Source organism: Chrysochloris asiatica, unplaced genomic scaffold (assembly GCF_000296735.1).
Source record: "Chrysochloris asiatica unplaced genomic scaffold, ChrAsi1.0 scaffold00086, whole genome shotgun sequence".
Classification (NCBI taxonomy): Eukaryota; Metazoa; Chordata; class Mammalia; order Afrosoricida; family Chrysochloridae; genus Chrysochloris; species Chrysochloris asiatica.
Genome location: NW_006408604.1, coordinates 9,322,343 through 9,331,173, shown reverse-complemented (window position 1 = coordinate 9,331,173; position 8,831 = coordinate 9,322,343). Strand labels below are relative to the sequence as shown.

Sequence of the window (8,831 nt, the reverse complement as noted above, 5' to 3'; positions counted from 1 at the left end):
GAGATAATAAAGCTAAAGGAAGAAATGAGGCTGAATAGAAAATTTCTAAGAGCAGCTTGAGAAGACAAATTCTAATAGTATAATGAAATGTGCATAGATCTGGAGTTAGAAAACCAAAAGGGAAGAACACACTCAGCAATTCTCAAGCTAAAGGAACTTCCTGAAGAAAAAAAGCAAGCCTTGACTTGAAATACTGAAGAATTCTAAGGACAAAATGGAGTCCTGGTGTGGTGCTGTGGGTTAATGTGCTAGACTCCAAAGTCATTTGAACTGCAAGGTCAGCAGTTCAAACTCACCAGCCGCTCCTCAGAAATGCTATACAGGGTTGCTATTGATTGGAACTGACTTGAAGGCACTTAACAACAACAACATGGGTAAAATAGTGAATGAAGCAGAAAGCATAAAAGAAGATGGAAGGAATACCCAGAGTCACTGTACCAAAAAGAAATGGATGATGTTCAACAATTTCTAGAAATAGCATATGATCAAAAACCAATGATACTAGAGGAAGAATTTCAAGGTTTATTGAAGGTATCAGCAAAGAACAAGAATCCAGGAATTGATAAAATACAAACTGAACTCTTTCAACAAACTGAGGAAGCACTGGAGGCACTCTTTGTACCAAGAAATTTGGAAGACAGCTACCTGGCCAATTGACTGGAAGAGATCTATATATTGGCCCATTCCAAAGACTTGTGACCTAACAGAATGTGGAAATTATCAAACAATATTCACTAATATCTCATGCAAGTAAAATTTTGCTAAAGATAATTTTAAAATGACTGCAAGCATACATTGACAGAGAACTTCCAGAGGTTCAAGATGGTTTCAGAGGACGTGGAACAAGGGATAGCATTACTGACATCAGATAGATCTTGCTGAAAGCAGAGATTACCAGAAAGATGTTTACCTGTACTCTGACTATGCAAAGGCTTTCAATTGAGTGGATCATGACAAACTATGCACAACATTATAGAGGATGAGTATTCCAGAACACTTAAATTTGCTCATGAGGAACTTATACATAGACCAAGAACGGTTGTTGAAACTGCTGTTTTGATAAGCATTTACTATAGATCCAATTGATATGAAATCCTAACAACTTCAATATTTTCTCCATTTCTCATGATGGTCCAGTTGTAAGAATTTTTGTTTTCTTTATGTTAATGTATAATCCATACTGAAGTCTAGAGTCCTTAATCTACATCAGTTAGTGCTTTAAGTCCTCTTCACTTTCCATAAGCAAAGCTGTATCATCTGCATATCACAGTTTGTTAATGAGCCTTCTTCCAGTCCTGATGCCACATTCTTCTTTATGTAGTACAACTTCTCAGATTATTTGCTTTGTAGACAGATTGAATAAATATGGCATTCACCTGCTAGAATAAAGAAAACTTTTAAGATGTTGGAAGAAGCAAAAAAAGATTACTGAGTATATTTCAATGGAATGCTGTAATGCTGTCATTCTATGATTTTATAGGGTGAGGAACAGAGCTTTTAATTCTTCTGGAATCCAGATTTTGGGAATAATAGAGGATGGAATGGACCCAACCCTAACTGTCACCCTGAAATAGTCTTTGAACTTTGGCGGTGGTGATGATGGTAGTATGCCATAGAGTTGGTTCTGACTTAAAGCTATCCAGTATATGGTTTCCAAAGCTGTAAATCTTTATGGGAGTATAAAGCCTCACCTGTTTCCCACAGAATGGAAGGTAGTTTCGAACTGCTGACTTTGAAGATAGCAGTCTTACTCATAATCACTATGTTATCAGTGCTCTTTTTTTTTTTTTAATGTTTTATTGTGAATTATGTGATCGTTTACATGGGAGAATGCTAGTTTTACATTCATCATATTGTATATAGTTTCATTGCCATGGTTACAATCCTCTCCATACATCATCAACCAACCAAAGGGTATACCCTACAAGCCTGCCTCCCAGTCGTCAGCACACAGCTCTTTTCCCTCTCTGGGTCTAAAGTCCCCAGCTCCTCCATCTCTCCACGTCATTGGCTCTGCCTCCATCTCTGGTGTCACTGTTTCTCTGGGTAGGGTCCCGCACTCAGCTCTTCTCTCTTCATGGTCCCATGAACCTCTGCTCCTAAACTGCAAAGTTAATCACTCCCCTCCTTACTACAAAACGTCTATCTTTACATTCCCAACCCTCACAATCAGTCCTGATAACAATTATTCACCATTGTATCACAAGAGACCTATCTGCTTTTCCTTTCATCAGCCCCACCCAGACAGATTGGATACTACTCAGTGGAGATTCTACCTTCCTCCACACCCTCTGGATCTAGGCTCCCTCTTGAAAGCTTGTAAGCCAGTCACTTCTTGCCTTTGTAGCCCCCTCATTTTGGGTAGCCAATGTCCAAGTTGCCCATCTCTGTCTACTCTGTGTATGGAGGGGGTGGAAATGATCCTTGCTGTAAAAATCTGTTCCCTCTTTTGAATTACTGCATCCATAGGTGTAGGTCAAGTTCATCAAATTGTAAATGATTACTCTTTTTTTCCTCTTCTTTCTTCTTCTAGTTGAGTTCTGATCATCCAGTCATTGAAGCCAGGTCAAGTGGGTATTATCTGCAAGTGTGGGTATTCTTGTACATATGCCCTCTCTTCTTTTTTTTTAAATGTTTTATTGTGAATTATATGATAGTTTACATGAGAGAACTTTAGTTTTACATTCATTCCATCGTATATCATCTCATTGCCATGGTTCCAATCCCCTCCATGCATCATCCACCAACCAAAGGGTATACCCTACAAGCCTGCCTCCCAGTCGTCAGCACACAGCTCTTTTCCCTCTCTGGGTCCAAAGTCCCCAGCGGCTTCATCACTCCACGTCGTCGTCTCTGTCTCCATCTCAGGCATCTCTGTTTCTCTGGGTAGGGTCCCGCTCTTGGCTCTTCTCCATTGATGGTCCCAGAGACCTCTGCTCCTAGGCTGGAGAATTAATCACTCCCTTCCTTGTTACAAAACGTCTACCTTTCCATTTCCAACCCTTATAATCCGTCCTGATAAGCATTATTCACTATAGTATCACCAGTTACCCATCTGTATTTCCTTTCATCAGCTCCACCCACACAGATTGAATAGTACCCAGTGGAGATTCTGCCTTCTTCCATGCTCCCTAGCACTATGCCCTCTCTTCTTATAAGCTATATGCACCACTCTCCACTCTAGTCTTCTGTGGCTATGTCACTGATTCTGGGCCCAAGAGTCCCCAGGTCTTGCCAAACTGCTGGCCAACCAGGTCTCCACCAGGGTTCACAGCATTCTATTGAACGTTGTAGGGCTTAGCTCGCAGCTTCATTGCTGTTTTCCCCTCACTTCTCCTTATCGGTGACGAACATGGTCACCAATCAGAGCGTGTATTCCCATTGAGTCTTAGTCTTAGAAGGGGGTTTGCTCTGAGGGGACCCGACCACTTGCCTTGATGTGTCTTGCGTGAGCAACTTGCTTATTCTTGTAGTAATCAGTCTAGCTGCCTATTTTGTTTTGTATTCTTCCTGTCGGCCTTTCTTTCAAGAAGTATCTTCCGTTCTTCTAGCTGCTCCAGGGTGGTCTGCTTGTCCTTTCAAGTGGAAATTTCCTACCTCTGAAGATTCTGGATGCTGTTCAGGATTCCACCTATGGTCTTATGTAATACAGAGGCTCTGCAGGAAGCCTCCTTAACCGGGCACCTTGTAGCCCCATTTTACCAGTGCTCCTTATACCTTGTGAAAACTGACTTCTTGAAAGTTATCTTTAAGGCAAACAATCTAATTCCTCTTAATTAGTAAAGGCCCCTGCCTTGGGTATTGTGTCCTTTTAAAGGATTATTTATGTGCAGTCAGTTTTGACAATAGAAATGCCAAAGGTCAAACCACAAGCTATGTTTTCAGGTAACTTAATAATTATCTGAAATTTTTCCTAGAAAATTATGTCATGTCTACAAGATATGAAGTAAGTATTATTCTGGCCCTGTTTCCAAGAAATGTATAATTACTAGCAAAAACAAAGTATAAGAATCTGTGAAAGATTTTTCTTCTTTGGAACATTTTATATTCTTTAGTGAAAAATGTTGCCACAATTTGCAGATCATACATTAAATAAATCTCAATCAATTACTATTATTGTCTTGATATTATTTTTGTTTTAACAAGAGATATATACTTTGGTCTTGGCCAAATTATTGAACAGCTCTTTGTAGATTAAAATTAATTTGTAGACAACAAGTAGCCCTTCAAATAATTCACATCCATAGTCAAGGAAATAAATTCAGTCCAGTGATGACACAATCCTCTTCCTCTCCCAAAAGCCAGTTTTGCATCCATTTTAAATATATTTTAATATTCCTGATATAAAAATGTGTTTGTTCTTTGAAGTCTCCTTTGAGCCTATTGTAACATATTACTGTTTTCCTTATTTAACTGAAGAACTAAATAAAAATTTTAATCCATATTATATTTGTATGAAAATCATGATTTTCATCATTTAAAAATTATTTTTCTTTAGCACTAATAACAAAAATCTACTCAAAATAACTTTTGGATAAATGCAATATGTATTCAGTTGTAGCTCAAGATTACTCAAAGAAGGACTGATTTATCAGAGCCTCAGTCTGGTGTAGGAAAATCTTTAGGAAACTAAAGCAGTTTTTCACCATCTCTCTAAGTACACATGATGTTTTATCTCAGTTTCTAACCTTGTATTTGTTTTATTCTCCTTTCTTTCAGAAGATTAATTTTCTGATTTTCCATGTACATGAGTAAAATATGTTTCAACCCTAAAGATATAGAAATATATTTCATATATTCCTTTAACTAAAATAATTTATTCATTTAGTCAAAATACCAAATACTTTCTGCTTCAGTGCCAAAAACCACTAGATTAACATTTCAGTGTTCCCATGTATATTCCTGGAAGACAGAAATTTATTGACTCAGTCAGAGTATATGACCTCTGGTGTACTCAGCTGTACTGAAGGGGCAAAAAGAACAGTCTACTGCTTATTAAGCAAGGACTGTGAGAGTTTTTTAAGAAAAAGGTTGGAAAAGGCATACAAATGAAGTACCATGTTTTCTACACAGATGAACTATGAACTATTAACAAAGTAAAGTGTTAGATATTTATTATGCTGTATTCAATGTATGAGTTCCCATAGGAGTTTATTGTTTGTCTTTGTTACTTAGTGCTGCTATAATAGAATTACCCCAAGTGGATGCCTTTAACAAAAAGACAAGTATTCTCTTACAGTATAGGAGACTATAAGTCCAAATTAAGAGTGCCAGCTTTGTCTGTCAGTTCTGGAGAAAGGTCCTTATCTCCTTTCAGCATCTGTAGGTCCAGCATTCCTTAGAGTTCACCATGTACTTTGGCATCAATCTTCCTCTGGATCTGGGGACATCACAGTTCAGGTAGCCCACCTGCAAAGGTCACAATCCACTCCAGTTCTTCTTTTTTGCTGTTAGTATATCACTCTTTCTCTGTTCATTTTTCTCTTCTTTTATCTCTTGTAAGATAAAATGTTAGGCCATACCTCTGGGAAACTCTAACATTGACTCAGGGTAAAGATAGTGTTAAGAGTATGGTTGTTGTTAAATCCCTTTAAGTTGGTTCCGATTCAGAGCTACCATATATAGCATTTCTGAGGAACGGCTTAGTGGGTTTGAACCACCAACTTTGCAGTTAGAAGTGTAGTGCTTTATCTACAGAGCCATATCAGGACTCCAGTTATAATATAGCATTACGTATTCCTTATATGTATGCAGAGAGAGAGCAGTAAATGCTCAGCTGTTAACCAAAAGGTCAGCAGTTCAAATTCACCTGGCAGGCCAAGGGAGGATAGATGGGAAATCTGCTTGCGTAAATATTATAGCTTATGAGGCAGTTCTACACTGTCATATAGGGTCACTAGGAGTTAGAATTAACTGGGTGGCACACAACAACAAGATATACATACTGTGTTCATTGTATTTTGGTCTGATTAATTTATATATGTTAAATAACACTCATGGAATTCTGGGGTGGTATTGTAGGATAATGTACTGGACCGCAAGGTGGATTTGAACCACAAGGTCAGTGGTTCAAACTCACCAACCCTATTCAGGGTTGGTGTAAGTCAAACTCAACTCAACAGTATTTAATAACAACAACAATAATTAACAGTCATAAATTTCTTTGTAAACCAGCCAATTTAGAGCCATACTCTGCAGAGGAGCCATAAGAAGATGGTTAACTTCTAACTGGTGACTTTATATGGAATCAGGATAACAGTTTCAAAAGTGACATCAAATCAGTTCTAACACATAACAATCCTGTATAGAGTTTTCAAGGAGTGACTGATGGGCTTGAACTGCCAATCTTACAGCTAGAAGTCCGGTGCTTATCTTACAGCAGCACAACAGGTACTTATAAAATATGGTAAGACATGGGCATATTGGTCCTGAAGGAGCAACCATTCAGCCAAGAAATATATTAGGATGTTATCCCATTGCTAGGGCCCAAACCCAAGAAATTAATATCTAGTGATTTCACGTATAAAATCTACAAATATAGGTAAAATTTTCTCTCCTTAAGGTCCCCAGGCTTAAGGTACCAAGTAATAAAGAGGAAGATCCCCAACGAGATGGATATGCTTGCTCATAACCAATCATTATAGAGTGAACTATGCTTACAAAAGATCTCAGAGTCCTGGCGTGGCACTGTGGGCTAATGCTCTGGACTGCAAAGTCGTTTGAACCATAAAGTTTGTGGTTCAAATTCACCAGCTACTTTTTGGAAACCCTATACAGGGTCGCTATGGGTCAGAACCAACTTGATGGCACTTAACAACAACAACAACATAATAGATCTCAGAGTGCTGGTGTGGTGCTGTGGGTTAATACACCAGACTGCAAAGTCAGTTTGAATTGCAAGATCAGTGGTTCATGCTCACCAGCTGCTCCTAGGAAACCCTAGACAGGGTTGCTATGGATTGGAACCACCTTGATGGCACTTAACAACGACAGTATATTAGATTTCACCATGGGGTTAAATATATCTCAGCTGTAAAAAACACTGGGAATCATGACTCAGTCAAGTTGACACAAAAGCTTAACTATCACACTGTTGAAATAATTACAAATATAAAGCATACCAAACAAATTCCATGTTTAGCATTCAACAGTGTGATAGTTAATAAAGTGAAAAAGCATCTTTGTGCTTGTCAAGGAGCCCTCTGGAAAACACTTAAGACACTTTAAGTGGAAAAGACATCTTGTTATTTTTTGTTTCCTGGTTTGTTTTTTTCCCTCTTGAAATTAGGTTCTTACCTTAGGAAAACAAAAATTTTAAAGCAGCAGTCAAGATATCAAAACATGACATCCAGGAAGGTGGTAGACTAGGTAGATGTGCTACACAGATCCTCTACAACAAAGATGATGTTAAGTGCTATTGAGTTATGTTCCTACTCATAGTGACCCTGTATAGGATTTCTGAGGAGCAGCTGGTGAGTTTGAATCACTGACCTGGTGATTCAAAAAAGACTTTATGGTCAAGTGTTTATCCTACAGCACCACACCAGGACGATACAACAAAGATACAGGAGACCAAATGAAAACAGGCACAGATGTAAATCCTGGAACCCTGAGTTTCAGAGGAAAGGTTAGAAAAGTGGATGGAATACTCACTGGGAGTAGAATCTGAGCAGAGGCAGCAAAATGAGAAGAGGACTCACTGGTGAAATGATCAGCCAGTCAGACAAGGCATGTCATTCTTGAACTTCTGCAAGTAGCTGTTAAGACAGATCTAGGCCTGGGAGCACAGACTCACATCAGTGACTAGAGACGGGAATGATGTGAGTCCTTCTTGTTCCACATGCTCTGTTGGTGGGCAGAGGTGTGGCCAGACCCCACCCTCATCCATCCCCAATGCAGACTCTGATCTCTTGGAGTTCAGAGTCTGTACGGTTATGTGAGGTGGGTGCCAGCTATGCCGTCTTGTCGCCTGGATACTAGTGGACTCAGCTCCAGACCTACAGAACGTAAAAAAAACACCAGGACAGTATTAGTCTAACAGAAACCCTCACAACCATCCAGCCTGCTCCCAACTGCCCTCTGCCCCTGACAGAGATTGAAACCAACTATGTTAAGAACCTCCACAAACTACTTCTGTGGCGCATCCGACAAGTGGCTATACTCCGTGACCCGCATGGAGAGATTAAACCCTAGTAGGGACGATAGGAGATTAGAAAAAGAGAAAGACACAGACACAAAATGAAAATAGTAAAGTTGGGACCAGGTGGAATAAATCACTCTGATGGAGATACTGTGACACTGACATGTTTATTATATACACAAATCAAAGGAGAGAGCTGGGGGCAGGGAAAAAAGTGCAAAAAACATGTGGTGTGTAGATGCAAGCAGTAAGTGTGACTTTATCAGAAGAATGTAGTTGCTAGGGAAATAGAGATAGGCTAGTGAGATGTTTTTGCAGACTTGAACTGAAGGTCATACAAGGAAAAAGCCTTGAAAGTTCCCTGTCCCCCGAAGTAGCCCTGCAAGTTCTTCAGTGGGGGCAAGTTGACCTGGGAGCAGCCTGATTTTCTGGACCACAATTGTTCAGTTGTAGTCCTTCAGTTAAATTACCCCCAAGTCTGAGACCTTCAGCTCAAATCACTCCCAACAATTCTGGATTGGGTACACTGAACATAGACAACACCTAGGCCTATAGGAGCTACATCTAGGGCCAGGATGTCATATTCTTCCTCTAAACAGCTCTGGTAGCGTAGTGGTTACGAATCAGGCTGCGAGCCTTAAGGTCAGCAGTTCGAAACTACCAGCGTCTCCGCGGGAGAAAGATGAGGCTT

The 8,831-nt window shown here is 39.5% G+C and overlaps 1 pseudogene; it reads right to left on the bottom strand.

The window, feature by feature from the left end:
- Positions 1 to 7,932: 7,932 nt before the first annotated feature.
- LOC102823349 overlaps positions 7,933 to 8,831 on the bottom strand; it is a 49,035-nt pseudogene continuing 48,136 nt past the window's right edge.